Below are 19911 nucleotides of genomic sequence, written 5' to 3'. Positions count from 1 at the left end.
AAACAGGTGAGTGTACTTTCAGCGTGATGCAAAATTACAAACAGCTCTCTGATCTTGAAAATTATCCCTTGATTTCACCTATATTTATCACGCATTGAATATCTTAGGAAATGAATCACCATCACGATTAAAATAATCTCTATATTTTAATTCTCAGAGTTCCTATGGGAATAAAACCCAGCTCCTCTGTATGTAAAAAGGAATGGCAGAAGGGATTGAAAGTTTTACACAAAGAGGAAATAAAAATGGTTTCAGAACCCTAAAGTCCTAGCAATATTCAATATTCTAAAAGAGCCTTGGTTAAAGATTGTTGCTGAGAGGTTAGCGGATGCTGGGAATTCAACCTAAAACACACACACTCTTTTCTTTCTTTCTTTCTTTCTTCCTTTCTTTCTTTCTTTCTTTCTTTCTTTCTTTCTTTCTTTCTTTCTTTCTTTCTTCTTAAGATTTTATTTATTTGAGAGAGAGAGATAAAGAGAGATCATGAGCAGGGGAGAAGGGCAGAGGGAGAAGCAGGCTCCCTGCTAAGCAAGGGGCCCAATGTGGGACTCAATCCCAGGACCCTGGGATCATGACCTGAGCGGAAGGCAGAAGCTTCACTGACTGAGCCACCCAGGCTCCCCATGCACACTCTTTCTGATGTTGCCCCAGCCTCAGAATTCTAAGGTTAGGAAATGTAAATTTGCCCCATGGTGTGTTATTCAGAAGGAACAGGCTGAGCCCTGAGGCTCTCAGGTGTGATGTCAACTCGCATGGAAGACAGTTAGACAGAGAATCTTGCTGCTGAGTGGAGTGTAGACCATTATTATGTCATCACGTTTCATTCCCGTCACAACATAGGTTCACACAAAGTTAGAAATGGTAGAGATCACAGGTCCTCTTCTTCCTGGCTAAGGACACAGGTGAAGTGACTTGCCCAGGGTCATCTGTGCTTCCTGGAAGATCATGGTCCAGAATTCAGCTCACTGGAGTCTTACACTGATGCTCTTTTCACTACATCACAGTTGACTCAGTAATTTTTAGGTCTGTGTTTGGGAAAATTCCTTCCTTTCAGTCCAGGTGCTGCTTTGAATTTACATTGAGTTAGTTCTACTGTCTCAAGCATGAGAAGATATTATCCCTAGATTTTTTGAACAGTGTGTGCGTATGTTTGGGGGCTTGGAGGGACAGAGAGAGAAAGAGAGATGGAGACAGAGATCTCTGTAGTGAAGTGCACTGTCAGTCATTGAGCTAAGAGAAGGAATAAGAATCTTCAGAGAGATCATCTGTTTATAATATGTGCTTATATGATCTGACAGTCTCACTTTCCAAAATTGAATTAATAAATCATTCGCAGTACTGGCTGGAATAGTTAATATAGTTTTTGTGCCCCAGCAGAGAGGAAAATGGCCCTGCATTCCTTAGCTCTATGACACATTAAGCCTAAATAGAATTAATGATTGAGCTTTTGAATCATATTTACTGTGGAGAGCTCCACTTGAAGGCCGGTGAGCCACAGAAATACACAGGAGACTTCTTATATTATTAAAAAATATCTTTTCATTGGCTCAGAGAACTTTTTCTAGTTGTTGAGGTAACATTACTTGATGACATAAATTGTGTGTGTGTGTCTGTGCGTATGAATTTTCCAAGGTTTTACGTATATCAAAACTATCAGAAAGCATACACATGTTTTATTGCTAGCATTTTGTATTATCATACTATTTTCTCTGTCTCAAATCTTCCAAGGCCCTGCATATTCTGTGGGGAAAAGAGAGACTGAGGGATGGAGAAGGAGACATGGAGGGAGAGTGGGAAGGAAAGAGAAACAGAGAGATACAGACAGAGACACACAGACACACAGAGAATGACTAGAAATACAATTCTTGCTGGCCTTCAATGGGCGGTTGAAAGGAAAGAAGAGGAAATCCTTATCTTGAGGCTTAGCTCTTAAATAATGGCTGATGTTTTCCAGGCCCTGGGACATTATGGAACGCTTGTAGATGATAGCGAGAACAGTTAGATATTTTAAACAGTGGAAACAAACAAATCAGATTTTCTCTCCTATTGCTAGAACAGTTAATTATTGAAATGTTAAGTGTATTACACCTAATGCATAATTAAATCGTAATCTTAATGAAATATCTATTAGGATTTTAAAGTTAGAGCAAAACATGTAAATTTTACTGCAACGACATCAGAACATATCTTTCTCCTCTTTGGCAGCTATCCTACTCCAGAAAATGCCATCTCTGTGAGCAGAATTTACTTTCTTCCGTCTTACAATTCTAGAACAAGAAGGGTAGATTAAAAGGTTATTTCATCCATTCCTCTGGCTTTAGGATAAACCACATCTATATCACCCCAAGTAGATTTTGAAAGTACCCTCACACATCTATTTGTTTTATGTTTCCTTTCATGATGCATATTATTTGCAAAGATATTACACATCTGCAAAGGTATAATGCATATGGAGTTTTTTAAAAGTTAGAGTGATACCTTTCCAGTCAAAATAAATGAACTTTTTTACTAAAACAAGTCTCCATGCTAATGTGTGCACAACAGAAAGGGACATTCTACTAAATTATTGGACTTTTCAGAAACGTTAAGGATTTATTTTATTCTTATATTTGGATATCCTTGAGTTTGTCAAAGTAAAAATATTATTGAAGGAGGAAATAGGTAAGGGAGTAAAATATTTACCATTTATCAAATGATAAGTAATAAAAGAAACTTAAAAAAATAACACACATAAATAGAGAAAGAGGAAAGAAGAGGTAGCCTCTGTGGAGACCAAATTTACATTCCTCTCCCTAGACATATGGGTGATATCATATTATTTACCTTTTTTATATGAAAAATTTCTTCTACTCTCCTCTGAATGTTAATTTCCAAAATCCAGACATTCAGAGGAACAGGGCATGAAATATGGGGAAACATTTAAAGCTCCTGAGATAAGTTACTTGAGTAAATAGTCATACTGCCTTGTCCAAGATAGAAGGCTGGCTAACCTAGGAAAATATTGTAATCCCCAGAAACCAGAAGCTAGAAGTCCAAAGCATATGTGTTTATTAAAAGTTTTGGCAGTTCAGCAAATGCGACTAGAATCACTGAATATCATTTTAAGGTACCAAGCTTAACATGAATATTAGCCTACTCCCTGTAAAGCATTTCTTAGATATTAACATTCTTCAGATGGAAGAAGGAAAAGGGAGTATAATTTTGGTTGCAAAATCCAAATAAACAAACACTTTTGTCTTCTTTTTACAACCTAAATATTCATTTAATATACCAGGTTAATTATGTTTTGTAGCCAGTGGCACATAGGGAATGAACTCACTCTTCAGTCTATCATTGAACTGTTAGCCAGTGCTCTAAGTGTCTTTGCTGAATTAATTAATCCCTTAGAGATTTCTCTCCAAATCGGGTTTTTGTCCCTGGTTCCTGAGAAGCTGAATTGCTGGTGACATGCAAAGCTTTTGCAATCCTCAATTTATAACTTGAGAGCAATTATAGATGGCAAATTAATCAACTTAGGAATAATCAAGTAGGACTATGAGAGGAAAAAAAGACACAAGATTGTGATATTTGGATTTGAAATTTGTTCTACCACCTGGATCTCGAGATAGCAATTGAGTTTGTTTTCCTATCTATGGAGCCCCAAATACTTGGATTACAAATCCTTGCCAGACACTAGGGTGAGTGAGATGGGTGACGTTAGTTTATGGTCTGGCTAGGAGGGTGGTGGGACAAGTTCAGTGGGAGGCTGATGAAGAGAAGTGGGTGGGGAGAAAGAAAAGAGGAAAGGTGGTTTGTCTTCTAAAGGCTAAAGAGCCTACTCTACACATGATTGAATGTTTTCCCAGAAACCATGTATCTAGATAGAGTAGGTTAGCGGTCTCATACACGCTATCTATTTATGCTAAAATAAATAATACAAATATGAAAAAGGGAAGTGAAGCTGGCAGAATGCTAATGATATGTTTCTAATGATAGAGGAAAATATATAGGGTGTGCATTAGCCAGGGCTCCCCAGAGAAACGGAATCAATAGGAGAAAAAGAGAGAAAGAGAGAGAGTGATTGATTTTAAGGAATTGGCTCATATGATTGTAGGTGCTGGCAAGTTTGAAATCTTTAGGGCAGGCTGCCATGTTGGAGACAAATGGAAGGACTGGTGTTGCATCTTGAGTTCAAAGGCAGTCTGGGGGCAGAATCCTTCCTTCCTTAGGGAACCTCGGTGTTTTATCTTGAGACCTTCAGTGATTTGGATGAGCTCCACTGACACTACCAAGGCTAATTTGTTTTACTCAAAATGACTGATTTAAATGCTAATCACTATCTAAAACATACCTTCACAGCAACAGATAGACTGGTGTTTGACCAAAAACTGGGTACCATGATCTAGCCAAGTTGACACATATATTAACTATCACAGGGTCATATTATCAAGCGATGACTAACTTGGCTAAAGAACATGCTGTAACCGTTGATTACAGCACGAGTCAAAAAGTTCTGAGTTTGGAGACAAGAGATCTGGGTATTTGTCCTGGATCTGCCAGGCAAGCAGCCAAAGATATTACAGATATGTTTTTTCTCGGGAAATCAGGTGGATTTTGGTGAAACATAAGATGAGCTAGGGAACCAAGAGAAGAGAAACCATTGTCTCGGTGTTGACATTGAAGTGTCTATAGGACATGGAGGTGAAGAAGCTTGTAAGCAGGGCAATACGTCCATCTATCCGGAGTTCATGAAGCAACTCTCAGTAGAAAAATAATTTTGAGCGTCATTAACATAGAGATAGCCACCCAGGCCGTGTGAATGACCAGAAGAGAGGCCCAGAATGATAAAAGAAGTGAGTGACAAAAAGAAGGGAACGAGAGGAAGTAGAGGAAGAAGAATCAGCACAGCATGCCAAGAAGGAATAGTCATGGGAAGAGAACGATGGTGAGGCAAAGAAAAGGAGGACCAGAATAAGGTGGGATTATTGGCGGTCAAGGCAGTAGAGGATTTTAGGATGAAAGGAGTGTTCAATAATGTCAAACATCACAAGGAAGTTATAAAAAGACCAGGTCTGAAAATATCCCATCGGATCTGGCACTCAGTTGGGTCACTAGTGTCTAGTACAGGTTAAATGATGATTTAAAAAATTACTTAGCACTTGTGCGCTGATCTTGTATGATGTTTGGGCTGTGCCTGGTATCTATTGTCTCTTTTAATACTTCTAACAACCTATGAAGCAGGTATTACTATCACTGTCTCTATTTTATAGACCGATAAGCTCAAGTTCAGAGAAGTTAAGTATCTTTCCCAAGGGCACACAGCTAAAGATTGAAATGTGGGTCTGTAATTCATTTCTGTTTGAATCCAAAGTCTGTTCTCTTCATTCAACTACCTCTTCTGTTCAGTGGAGCAAAGAAGGCTGAGCCAAGTTCACAGGGTCTATAGAATTAATGAGAACTAGGAAAAGGGGAGGGGGAGATTATAGGTCATTATTTTCATGGATAGTAGTTAGAAGGGAGATGCTTGTTTGAGAAAGATTCTACTTTATTTTTTTATTTTTTTGAGAGCTGTTTTAATATGAGAAACTCATGCATGTTTGTGCACTGTAAGGAAGGAATCAAGAGGGGAGAGAAGAGAAATACAGAAGATTAAAAGCAGCCAAAGGAACAAAGCCTCTGACAAGTCACAGGGGTGTGAGCCCAAGTGGACCTCCTAGAGAGACAAAAGGAGAAGTAACAAGTGACACCTCTTCCCCTTAGACAGGAGAGAGAGACATATGGGTAGAAATAACAATACCGAAATGTGGAGTGTGGGCTAGGGGATTGGCTAGAATGAGTTGAGACAAATGAATGCCTTAGAATGTTCTGCAGGAGGTCAAAGAAAAACTGTGTAGTACAGCGATCAGGAACATGGGCTCATGGTGTATCTTCCCTGAGTTCCAGTTCTACCTCCACCCCTCCCCCACTCACTCTAGCGCGGGCAGGTGGGCTGTCCTTCAGGACTCAGGCTAATGTCCCCTCTGTAGAAGAGCCTTTCCTGATCTTCTCTGGAGAAGGACTTCCTCTTATTTTTTATGTCATGACATCATGATTTATCAATATTTTGTTTGTCTCTTTTTGCATTGGTTCTTCTCCCTAGCATAACAAAATCTCTATGAGGGTACCTCCCCATATCTTTCTCACTGCTGTATTCCATACACTTACTATGGTGGGTCTTGGGACATAATACGTCCTGAGCAAATATATGTTGATGAAAAAACTGAATGCCGCTATTATTCACCAGCTGTGTGAGCTTGGGTGGAAACACAATGCATCAAATAAATATTAGCTATTATTTTGTTGGGTATGGGAGGGCTAAGGCTTAGGGATTGTTGTTCTAAAAAAAAAGCAGGTTAAGATTTTAGAAGGAGCTCTTCAAAATCATAATAGAATCCAAACTGAGATCTTCCTCTCTTCTTAGACTGACGGATTGGTGCCCACTTAGAATGTTGTTTGACAGTGAAGACCAAGGACAACATGGAAGTTGATCTTAAGATTAGGAACGTTTGGTTCCAAGGAAAGGAATTAGAAGGGAATTCAAACCAGTATATTTCCTTTAAGACAAGTATTCTCCTCTAACCTTCCCAGCTGAGATTGAAAAGTTGCCGTCAATATCGTATCTCATCACATCCTAGCTTGATGCAGCTTAATGTCAAGCAATATGCCCCATTAATCAAATTTAAGGCAGTAAGGCTAGAATCTGGGAGTTGTAACCTGTGTCACTTGTCCCCAGGTAAATAGGAATGTGTTTTTCTATAAATTGCTTTGAGGTGCTCTGAGATTTCTTTGATCTAATCACAAGAAACAATGGCCCATACCTAACTCAATGGGGCCACGTTGGCGTGTCTTTTCTCTTCTTCCTTTATGTTTTCCCCCAGATAATAAGGTCCACGGCTCTTGGCTCTCGATTGAAACAAATAAACTGCTATCACAAAGGGAGGAGATAAAGAAGAGTTTGCTATCTGTTTGCTTTTCGTGGCTCAGCAAGTACTAAAAGTTCTCCATTGGCTGAACGTAGGGTTAGAGGTGAAAGATTCAACCGTGATTCAGAATCTGGTAGATTCTGTCGCACTGGACATCTCAAGGGTCTTTAACCATTTGGAAATAAATCTGTATGATGCTAACCACTAAACCACAAATAGAGCTCAGAGGCACCGAAATCACCCAGAATTGTTTACTAACATTTAAACTAGACTCCGTTTAGACCTAGAGAGAGTAATAACACCTTGCATAATGTTATTATCCCAACTTATGCATTTCTTTGTATATAGAAGATATCTATTCTTCATTCATCCTTGACTAGCGCGAGAACATCAAAGCTGTCATCATTCTATTTGTCAAGATTAGTTATTTTTTATTCCTCTTTAGTTATTAATAATGCATAAGCACAGAGATCTTTGGGCTCCTTCTAGATGGTTTATTTCTTTATTCTTCTTGTTTCCTCAGCATGAAAATTTATCAAAGCTACCTCTCTAATCTATTGTTCTTTGCCTTGAATGCTCTTTGTCAGATGATTATCTCTGAGGTTTTAAGCCTTTAAAAACACCCTTAATCTCCCTTTATCGCAGTACACTGTATCTGGCTACAGGCTCTCCTAATATCACCCTCTTCTTTTTGTTTACAGCCAGGTCTGAGCACACAGATAAAAGGTGGATGTGACCCTGTGACCATTTCCCCAGCAGCCCCTGTGAAACATGCATTGGACATCCACTGGCTTCTCAAAGATGTTTTTAAACGAATGATCTTCCATTTCTAACCCCACAGTGGCAAAATCCGATTTTCTGTTCCCACGCCCCTCCCCCTGTTTCCTAACCAGGAAAGGTCTAATTTCCACCAAATTCAGCTGATATGCTCCACACTCCTCAGCGGCTAGCATCCAAGTTTAGTACAAGGAGAGGGGCACGCTGTGCTCCCTCCCTCCTGCATTCCTTCTTGGACTCCTGCCAAGCAGCTGAGACTGATGCAAAAACCAAACCCAAATTTTGCACCCATATTTCTATGTAACATGCTAAATTTGCTAGTTACTGCTCAGTTTTTTTTTTCATATACATCATTTTAAAGTTTAGACCAAAATCTCAGCCATTTCTATGTGTTTCTTTCTATCTCGAATTTACTCACATACACTTGAATACACCCCAACCAGTGCTTCTAAAAATTGGTGCACCGTGAAATCACTTAGGGAACTTGAAACATTTCGCCCTGCCTGGTTCCCCATCCCAGACCAGTTAGAGCAGACTCTCTGGGTGAGGCTCAGACATCAGTATTGTCTATAAATTCTCCCCGGATGATTACAATGTGAAGCGACGTTTTGAAAACCATTGTTAACCCACTGGCACCTCGCTGCTGAGTATTTCCGGCTGACTTGCCATCAGGCAGTGTTTGTAAAAAGCCCTGCTTTCTCGAAGTTCAGCTCGGGTCTTTGAGATGCTTTTGCTAAAGGTTGGTGCTGACAGTCTGATTATCTGAGTTAATGCGCCCTCACAGCCAATCCTCCCAGGGATCATAGCGCGCGGTTGCAATCTTGTAGTATTCACTTGCAGAAACTCAGGGATTGGGCTAAGGAACTTGATAACTTCCTTCTAATTTTATTAAGGAAGGCGAATTGCTTAGCGAGGTGTGGGAAACAAGAGCAGGGAGGCATTTCACCTACCCAGAGACAGGAATGTGGAAAGGTGATATTCCCTTGAGATCATCCATCAAGTCACTGAGTAGCCCAACCTCTTCTGCATGTTCAGGATGAAACCTCTCTTTTTAGCTGATGGCGGTGCCCGAACCACACCCTGCCCGGCGCAGTCTGCCTCTCGCAACCACACGTCACTAGTTCAGAGGGTACTTAACCTGCGGCTACTGTCATGTCGTGGAACCGGATGGCTTCAGGATGCAGTCCTCCCTACGCAAATGCTGTTCACCTAGAGCCTTGCTTGGAATATAAATTAAAGCATCACTTCACAATAAACTATACATGTTTGGTGATCAATACAGAACTCTAATTTTCTCAAGTTAATGCCTTTTAATGACAGGTTCCCAATGCTGGCTGTAGACAGTTACATGCAACATTATAAATCATGGTGATGTCTTAGCTCTGAATTATTAATCTTTGCTCCCCCCCTGCATTACATAATTGATAATGACTATATTGACAGTTCCAAGAGGGTTCTGGAGATGGATCTGTTCGGCGGAAGGAAAGGCGTTACCACTGTGGAGTGCAGCAGGCGGGGCCGAGATGACACGCTGTGTATTCTAATGAGTGGATTCTGTAACCTTTACTTGTATCCTTGAGTTTTCCAGGCTTTTCCTTCTCCTCAAAAGCTTAGTTGTGGCAAGAAAGTGACCGTATAAATATGTTATCTTCTTACCACGCGTATTTGTTCCCTGTGCACCTTTCAGTCATTTTTGATGACTTTTCCTGATGGAAAAATGCGTTCCATCTCCCATTAGATGGGTCCACAGATCCCATAAAGCTCCATGAGAGAGAACTGTAGTGCATTCTTCCCCGCAGATCTGCATTCTTGATGGAGTTGCCCTGTTTGGTAGCACATGAAAGGTAGAAGAAAGGGTAAACAAGACAATTTAGGGCAGACGAGATACCCAGAGGCTCACCACACTGACTACATTTTAAAAATGCATGTCTCCCTTGGAATGGGGATTTTATTCATTTACAAAGGAACTTTCTCCCCTATGAGTTTGGCTGGCTTCCTCTGACAAAGAGGATAAATGCAAATTATTTTACAGTTTTACTTAGGACAAAAGTCCTGTCTAGAGGGAGCAATCTACTTGTATGAGCCTACTCTGTGAAGTATATCCACAATACGCTTTTCTCTGTACTGTTGGACCATTCCCTAAGTGGTAACTGGCTTTTCATATTTTCTCTACAAATGCAAGCAAATCGCTAACACCTCAGTTGACCATTTTTGTTTACAGCTTTTCCTTTCATTTTATACCCAGAGGTGGGGGCCTCTGTGCCCACTCCACACAGAGGAGGGCACCTGGTCTAGGAAAAAGCATGCTGTTGAATCCAGGTCCCTTTCACTTTCACTAAGCCCAGAAGGAAAGTCCCTCGTTATAACTGACCTCATGGTCCTTTCCCTCCTCCCTTCCCTGTAACTCAGAGGAACAAATGGTGGATAATTTCTTCAAAGTGATTCTAACCGTTACCCCAGGAGTCCATCTGACGCGTGGATGCTGTAAAATCATTCTCCTATTGCCTTCCTCCTTTGTCATTTGCCCACATGCCCTCTTCACTAGGCCACACATCTCGATGTAGCAGTGTCAGGGCCACAGGCAGAAAACTAGGAGACCTTACACTTTGCTTTTGGGTGGTGTTCAGAAAGTCACATTGTGTTGCTGAGTTTCGTTCCTGCCTCTAGGCAGCAGTGATGATAGTACACGCCCCGACTTTTTGGTCATATAGGAAAGTTCTTCGATAGGTGTGGAAGTAATGTAAATCTCGGGTGTCATTAATATTGCTGAAGCTACGTGGTTCCCAGATTGGTGAGCAGGAAGTATCCTTGGGTTTTCTTAGCAATGTTCATTAAACCTTGAACAGCAAACCTTACATTCCTTTGTCTCTCCATTATCTAGCTCATCAGAAATGTTGTCTATTTACTAAACAGTGGGTAACTTGCTGGGCGGTTTCTTGTTCTCTAATGGTCAATCGTGCTAGTCCAAATGGCCTTCTATCATGATCTGTTGTCTTACCTTAAATTGTTTCATGAGCGTTTGAATTATTTTCTCAACCACAGGCACCTGCCTACATTGGTTAGAAAAGTGCAATGTGACGTAGTCTGTCCTTGGTAGATAACGATAGAAGGAGTTAAGTCCCCTGTATTACCTTCACTTCGTGCAGGGGTGGGAATAAGTTTTATTATGTACTTTTCTGCCTCAGCCTCAGGGACAGAAGAGATGTGCTGATGTGTAAGAATTAACCACATCCCAGATGAGAGTGATTTGGACAAATCTCATTGGTACAATTAGTATCTGCTAAAAAATGCACATTTCATATCTGATAAAGAAAATAAATTGTGTTTTAGTCTGAATTCCTGGTCTGGTATCTACGGACAGAAGGCGTGTCGCATTTTTAGGCAGAAATTCCTATTTCGACTAATCTACGTTTGTGCCCCCAAGGTTTTTTTTTCTGGTTAAATAAGTATTAAAGAATTAATATTCCTCATTTTAATGAATATATCAATCTTCTAAATGTGCATGCACGTCATATATTGGAATAGATTAAAGCTATGGTGAGATCACTGCTCAATCATTTCCAGTTGCATAATCAACTTATGGAAAGAAGATTGACTTGAGGTTACTTGGGGGGAAATATTCCTTCATTTTATGGATGAATTGGAACACTTAGGCTGACCACATAATGGCAAAAACTAATTTGCCTCCAACTATTAGGAAAGGACTTGGTTCCCTATCTTTGAAATGCCCTTGTTTTATATATATGGGATATTGGACTTTTCTCTAATACGTTGTTTTTCTTTCTAAATATATTTTGACTAATAATACATGTACCTCAATTTGATGGCTACTTTGTTTTGCCCACGTTGCCACATTTCTCTTAAAGTGGAGAGCTCTTTTGGATTTTTCCTTCAAAATAACACTGAATTTAGATGCTAGTTTTAAAAAACAAGTTGAAGGATTGCCATCTCACTTTGGGGTGATAAATCCTGACTTCTTACTACTTTCTTCCACTTGTCTTGCTCCATTGCTAGAGCCAGCTCTTTACTGATCTTTAGGAAAGCTCTTGGTACTCATTACCAGGCCATCCCCATGCTGCTAGTCTAACTGACCTGTACCCCATTTTGAATGATTCGGTATTTCCTTCATTGCTAAGATTTCTGTCATTCTTCTTCCTTCCTCTTTCCTATGCCCTCTCCTTCCTTTCCTCTCTTGCTTTCCTCCCTTCTTTCCACTCTTCCCTCCTTTCCAGCATTAAGCCAAGTATCTCCTATCGTACTACTTATCCAGTTGCCTTTATTCTACGGCCACAAAGTAAGCATCTTCAGCTCATGGATACTTGCTCAGTTCATCTTCACCTCCACTGTTCTCTTCAGGACAAGCAGCCCATTTATTGGGACTTTTCAATTCACTAAGGGAGCGATCTGAAGAGCACTAGCCATGCGCAGATTGACATGGCGACGATTGTTGTTCTAGTTTCTCTGGTAGGGAAATGGTTCAAGAACAACCAGAAATGTGTCTATCTATTTTATATCCAGTCAAAAATTGATTAAAAATATTCTGAATACCATTTTGGAGCTGTTTGCCAAAAGGACTTCTGATTTTCTAGAGCGATGATCTGGAAGAGGGACACCAAAACGGCAAAGGATGAAAAATTGATTTAGTTTGGTAAAGGCTGAATTTTTGTTATGTGTCTTAGTCCATTTGGGCTGTGATAACAAAATGCCATAGACTGGGTGACTTATAAACAACAAACATTTGTTACACACGGTTCTGCAGGCTGGGAAGTCCAAGGTTAAAATACAGGCAGCTTTGGTGTCTGGTCATAGTCTGCTTCCTGGTTCATAGATGACCATCTTTTTGCTATGTCTTCAGTGTTGAAAGGGGCAAGGAAGCTCTCTGGGCTCTCCTTTAAGGGGACTAATCCCATTCATGAATGCTCCACTCTCTTGACAGAATCACCTCCCAGAGACCTCGCCTCCAAACATCACCACATTGGGGATTGGTTTTCAACATAAGAATTTGGTGGGGGGGGGGGGACACAAATATTCAGGCTATAGCATCAGGTTACTTGTATAATTGTTAAATAAATTTGCTGAATTATCTTTCTTTCTCTCCTTCTTTCCTCACTCCCTCACCTTTCATTCATTGGATTATTTTCTATGTTCTTTCCTTAAAGCTGCAATGATTATTACTACAGGATTATTAGTACCTGCGAATGCTCTTTCTGATTTAATCTGTTTTGTTAGCCAATATTTATTGAATAACTATCCTCAATGTGTAAAAATTAGCTATAAATTGGGCAACAATTGGGTGTTAATTGTTGTGAGAAATAGATAAATTACTCTTTATTTCAGAAGATTTCTCGAACAGTAATAGATTTTAGACATGGGTTTGTCATGTAGTATATGAAAAATAGAAGCGAGATCCTAATGAATAAGACGTGGAACCTGCACTCAAGGATGTGACGTTCAAACAGCAGAGCTGAAGTGTTTACACACGAGATTATCGCCCCTCCTTTAGGACACTGATCACTTAAAAAATATTGTAGGATTTTTGTCAATGAAATATAGTTGCAGAATTCAATAATCATATAGTACTGCAAGACTAAATACAGAATAACAACATTCCTCTCACACACCTTCTTCTCGTCATATTCTTCCACAGACTCTCTCCCAGTTCCCCTCATCTGCTTTCCTATTATGGTTACATGACAATGTTGGTTCAATTCGTATTCAATTTTGAATAAAAAAAATTTTTTTTAAATAAACTCTGTGCCCAACGTGGGGCTTGAACTCATGACCCTGAGATCAGGAGTCATGTGCTCTACTGCCTGAGCCCACCAGGTATCCCAGCTGATATTCAAATGTTATCTTAGTGCGACTGGTTGATGTATTTTTTCTTTTTTTTTTTTTTTTAATGACGATCCACTTCTTTTTTTTTTTTTATTTTAATGATTTTTTATTATATTATGTTAGTCACCATACAGTACATCCCCGGTTTCCGATGTAAGGCTCGATGATTCATTAGTTGCGTATAACACCCAGTGCACCATGCAATATGTGCCCTCCTTACTACCCATCACCGGCCTATCCCATTCCCCCACCCCTCTCCCCTCTGAAGTCCTCAGTTTGTTTCTCATAGTCCATAGTCTCTCATGTTTCATTCCCCCTTCTGATTACCCCCCCTTTCTTTATCCCTTTCTTCCCCTACCGATCATCCTAGTTCTTATGTTCCATAGATGAGAGAAATCATATGATAGTTGTCTTTCTCTGCTTGACTTATTTCACTTAGCATTATCTCCTCCAGTGCCGTCCATGTTGTAGCAAATGTTGAGAACTCGTTCCTTCTGATAGCTGAGTAATATTCCATTGTATATATGGACCACAACTTCTTAATCCAGTCATCTGTTGAAGGGCATCTCGGCTCCTTCCACGATTTAGCTATTGTTGATATATTTTTTCTTGATTACATTTCCTTTTCATATTTCCCCACAGAATCATAATTCTTCTATTATGGGTTGAATTGTGTCCCCCTAAAATTTAAATTTTGAAATCCTATACCTTAGCAGCTCAGAATGTAACCATTTTTGGAAGTAAGGTCTTTAAAGAGGTGATTGGGTTAAAGTGAGGCCATTAAGATGGGCCCCTAATGTAATATGACCAGTCAGATGAGAGAGAGAGATTGGGGTACACGTGAACAAAGGGACAACCATGTGGAGAAGCAGCAAGATGGTGGCCACCTGCCAGCTGAGGACAGAGGCCTCAGGAGGAACTAACCCTGCTGACAGCATGATGTTGAACTTCTCGCTTCTAGAACTGTGAGAAAATAGTTCCTGTTGTTCAAACCACCCAATCTGTGGTGAAATAAATGGTAGCCCAAACAAACCAATACCACCTCTCTGAACACAAAAACATTTCAGGTATTGTGACAGTTCTACCATTGTCCAGGAAACCTCAGAAAACTCTCTCCCCTGGGGCGCCTGGGTAGCGCAGTCGTTAAAGCGTCTGCCTTCGGCTCAGGGCGTGATCCCGGCTTACCGGGATCGAGTCCCACATCGGGCTCCTCCGCTATGAGCCTGCTTCTTCCTCTCCCACTCCCCCTGCTGTGTTCCCTCTCTCGATGGCTGTCTCTCTGTCACATAAATAAATAAAATCTTTAAAAAAAAAAAAAAAAAAAAAAAAAAAAAAAAGAAAACTCTCTCCCCTGCTCCCTGGTGGACTTAGGCTAGAGACTGCTGCGCAGCCCTTGCCCTGGGACTTGACTGCACCCCTGATCTCTGTTGGATCCCCGATTTACTGAAATCAGGGTCTTCCATTTTCTTCACTTACTCTCTTGGCAACACACATCTACCAGGAGCTTCTTGAAAAGAGTAGGAAGGGAGATTTTTTTTTCAAACTCGTGTATATGAAAATGTTTTATTTTGCTGTCATGTTTAATTGACAGTTTGGCAGCATTTCTAATTATAGTTTGAAAACCATTTGCAGTCAGAATTTTGAAGAAATTGTTCTATCATCTTCTACATTTGAATGTTTTTGCTGAGAAGCCCAATGCCTTTATGTTTCTTGATCCTTTTTATGTTTCTTGATCCTTTTTATGTTTTCTGATTTATTTCTTTCCTGGAAGTTTCTTTCTCTTTGCTTTCTGGATTTGCACATTGATGTGCCTTGGGTATTTTATCATTCAGTATACGGGGATCTTGGCAAGCCCTTTGACCTAAAAATAATGTCTTCTTTTAGAAAATTATTTTGAATCCTTGTACCCTGGACTGGGGTTTTAAGGACCAGTGGGCTTCACAGGAGGAATGATGGGAACCCAGCTGTTTCCTTAAGGGACCGCCAAAGGTCAGTATTTATAAAGTCTTTTTTGAGTGCTGCTGAGTTTTTCCACGGAAGACCACTCCAAACTCCTGCCTCGGAATATTGGCCAGATAGAGGACATTCTGGCAGTGGAGTGTAATTCAGAAGGTTTGAGGATGTCATCAAACAGTGTCGTCCCAGAGTCCTGCCTCTCCCTCATCTCTCTTCTTTGCCAGATGCACCCAGATCTGGGCATCTCTGGTTCAATTTTTCCACAAAACGAACCACCAGTTACTGGGAAGGGACCAAGTATTGAAACACTTCCCAGGAAGACTCTCAGGTAGACTTTCAGTTTTGAGTCCCATGTCTCACCTTAGCCTTGATAGCTGGAATCTCAGTATCTGAGCCTTTCGGAGCTCCTCGGTGTGAGGTGTTGTTGACAACTCTTTATCCCTTGGGGCTCCCTCCTTTTCTCTTTGTGCTGTGGATTTACCCTTACTCTCATTTGAATGGGATTACTGGAAGGAGCAGAGAACAATCTCTCACGTATCCAATCCTCCATGTTTAACCAGAAATTCTCACTTCCTATTTGAAATGTAAAATCCTAAAGAGGTCAGAGGAGGAAGAGATTATTTTTGGCTGAGGGGCATGGATAGGTCAAGAGGCTTTATGCAATAATAAAGATACTTCTTTTCAGAGTATCTAAAAGACAGGACATATGGCTTTTTATTATCAATGCAATCTGTCTAATCTATAACAGTATTGAAAATGTTGGATTTCTTCTGGCAAGATTGATTATTGATTTTTTTTTTTTTTGGTACTCCCTGGAAAGGCTATTATTTTGCTGTTGATTCTTTCTCATTGACTTGGAAAAAGAAAGAAAGAAGGAAGGAAGGAAGGAAGGAAGGAAGGAAGGAAGGAAGGAAGGAAAGAAAGAAAGAAAGAAAGAAAGAAAGAAAGAAAGAAAGAAAGAAAGAAAGAAAAAAAGAAAGAAAGAAAGAAAGAAAGAAGAAAGAAAGAAAGAAAGAAAGAAAGAAAGAAAGAAAGAAAGAAAGAAAGAAAGAAAGAAAGAAAATATATAGTGGCCAGGGTTTGATTAGGCTTTCTTTTCATTTCCATTTTCTCTATCCCAAACAGAATGAAAGTATTAGAGGGGGAAGGAGCTTAACAAATCCTAGTTGTTCTTCCCGTTGATGCCATCATTAATCTAATAGGGCTGCTCAAAGTTCTGTGGCTGTTCCATTTAGTCATGTCAAAATAACCTTGTTAAAGAAAAATGCTTTGCTTGACCTTCAAAATGCTTGTCCCTTTTTAAATATATATTATTAAATTTGTCTTGTAAGAGAAAGCACATAAAAATCATCTTTAAAAAACTCTACTGTGTTTATTTACTTATTATTAATATTATTATTATTATTTGGAGACATTCTTCAAGGTAGCAACTCCACTGGCATGAAGTGTCAGGGTGAGATTGCCTTGCGTCTTTAATTGCATATTATTATATGAATTTAGAAGTTTTATTTTGGTGACATTGTTTTATTTTGGGGGAGGTGACACTTCCACTGTCTGATTCCCTTCTAAATGGTTTTGGTTGTGTTATTTTTTTTTAAGTGGAATCTGACAATTTTATGATTATGAATGTGGCCTAGCTGTTTGATTTCAGCATTTAGAGAGAGCATTAACATTACGACTTTTTACCTACTGATAAACTTTTTTTTGAGAGCTCAAGAGGATGAAAGATGAAGGCACCAAACATGTACCTTAGCTTCCATCACCAGTGTTCTACTGAATTTACCCTTCAAAGATCAAAGGTGATCTCCTCACTGACAAATCTAAAGGTCCCGTCTTAGCTTTTATTCCCCATGGAATCGATATTGCTAAATGATGGGGAGAGCTCTTCTTGATTTTATATTCTCATTGTTTTAGTTAACCGTGGATTCTCTTTAACCAACTAATTATTCCTGCACACACATGCATGCATGTGTCATGCACGGCTGTGTGCATGTTGCTGCTTCCCTTTTCATCCTGTCCCCTCTAGGAGACATGCCAGAACCATGCTTCATTCATCTGAGCCTGGTGTCTAGTGTTGGTTTGACCGATATTTGTTAAATTCGACTGAGCTCAAGCATTTTTCAAAATCATGATAATGGATAACATATTCATAAGGATGAAAGGAATGAAGAGAGATGAAGAATCACTTCTTCGATGGAAGGAACCTGTGCACTTTGGCTCTACTGCTCACCTTAGCTCTGTGCTCCTGCTGTTTGTTAGGGGCACTTCTGTCTGTCATCACGGAATTTCCGTCACAAAGTGCACACACGTTTTAGATGTGTGTACATACAAAATGGGGCTCCTTGTCTTTTCTCCTTCAAAACAAGTCACCCTTGGTGTTGTCCTGTTATTGTGTACTTGCCATCCAGGCCTAACCACTCACTCATCTTTGACACCTTTGTCATTAACGTAGGACTATGAATTTCTCTCTCCTGTTTCCGCAATTCCAACTTTTTACATTGTTATTTTCATTACTATTTTCCATCACCCTTTCCTTCTTTTCTTCCCTAAAAATTGATTTAGCATTTAATTTTCCAGGTGTTATGTAATGAATAAACTAACCAACCAGCTAACCCATCAGTCACTTAATCAGTGAATATTTACGCAGTGTACCATCCCCTAACCCTCATGAGGCAGTCATTGGAATGGGGATTAGTTTAACCATAGTCAAGTAATTTATTTCTCCATCTCATTAGTGAATCAATAACTCCATTTTTTATACAGAGAAATCTATCACATTTTAGGAAGATTCTGAGGTTGAATGCCCACTACAATCTGGTTCCATTTACCTCTTCACCCCATCTCCTACTCTTCCATACACATCACAGACACACAGGTATGTTAAGACCCATTCAGCATACCTTGTGCCTTAGGTTGCCCACCTGTGAGCCTTTGCATTTGCTGCAACCCCTTTGCCTGCGGTGACTATTCTTTTTCTCTCAGCTAATCTAAATATTATGCTGAAGTCCACTTCCTCCAGGAAGTCTCATTGGATCATGCCAGCAAGGCTTGAGGGCTTTCCTTTCGAGTTATTTACCTTATATATGGATCACATAGCTGGCTGGCTTCTGGAGATCATTTGGGTTTTAGTCCATATAATTTTTCCCTGGGAGGCCTCCCCTGACTGACCTAAGGCAAGTCCTCTCCTCATCTATTTGCTCTCCCATATCCTCCTTTTATCATAGAACTCACCCATCTAACTAACACTCCCTTGATCAGATATATTTACTGAATCTGTCTCTCTCTTCTAGAATATAAGTACCATGAGGGAGGGGATCTTGTCTTAGTCACTTCTGCATATCCATCACAACTTGGTACGTGCTTGCTAAACAAATAAATGAAAAATAACATTTCATGGGTATATCTGTAGGTACCATTCTCATTGCTTTACATATGTTTTCACTAATTTAACACTCACAAAAACCCTGTGATGTGTATGGTACCACTAACACATTGATACTAGAGTAACTAAGGCGCAAGGCCATGGTCACCCAGACACTAAATAATAGAGTAGGGAGTCTGGCTCCAGAACATAGAAGCTGCATTTATTTTTAGACATTATTTTCTTATGCCAAAGTTCCCAAGTAAGTGCTAAAATAATGACATATGCTTTCTCTTCAACGCTAGAGTAAGTTGCTAGAAGATAGGCAATTGAGGCTCATAATTCTTTTTGTCTCCTATACCGTCTAGAATTACCTTGGTTGAAGTGAACAAGATTTAGCAGTAAGTGTGATGTCACAAATTAAACTAGCAACACCCTTCAGAGTTGTCCAAATGGGCTATAACTGCATTAAGAAAGGGGGGAAAGTCCCTTTTCGAATCACAGAATGGATAGCCATGAAAAATGGAACCAGATTTGTCCTTTTCTCCAGAGGGGCTCTTCCCCCTCTCTCTGATGGGCTCTTCCCTCCTCTCCAAACTATACATGCTTCCCTAGGAATTAGAACAAAAGAAACAATAATGTTTTACATCTTTTTATAAAACTAGAACCTATTTATAAATCACTAACCTGAAAGTACTTAGGCTCTGGGATCCAGAGAGTAAATGGTTTACGCGAGTGTTATGACATCTTTTCCAGGGATATCAGAAGATCGGCTTTCTTAAACTATTTAGATGTTTCCGTTTACATCCCCAACCAGCAAGCACTGTAACTCTGATGAACGACTTTCTTTACCAGACCAGACACCTCATTTCCTGCCTTGAAAAATTTGGATTAGCATCCAAACTGTCCCTAGAGGCAAAAAATATATATTAGCAACACACCAAATCAGGGCTATTCTGAACTGTGATTGTAACACGTTAGATAAATACCCTGCATTGATGCAGTTTGACCCAATAGTGCTGTATAAAGTTTCCCCATTTT

The sequence above is a fragment of the Ursus americanus genome, chromosome 27 (assembly GCF_024610735.1).
Source record: "Ursus americanus isolate L20-20 chromosome 27, mUrsAme1.1.p, whole genome shotgun sequence".
Taxonomy (NCBI): Eukaryota; Metazoa; Chordata; class Mammalia; order Carnivora; family Ursidae; genus Ursus; species Ursus americanus.
This window is presented reverse-complemented; position numbering follows the sequence as displayed.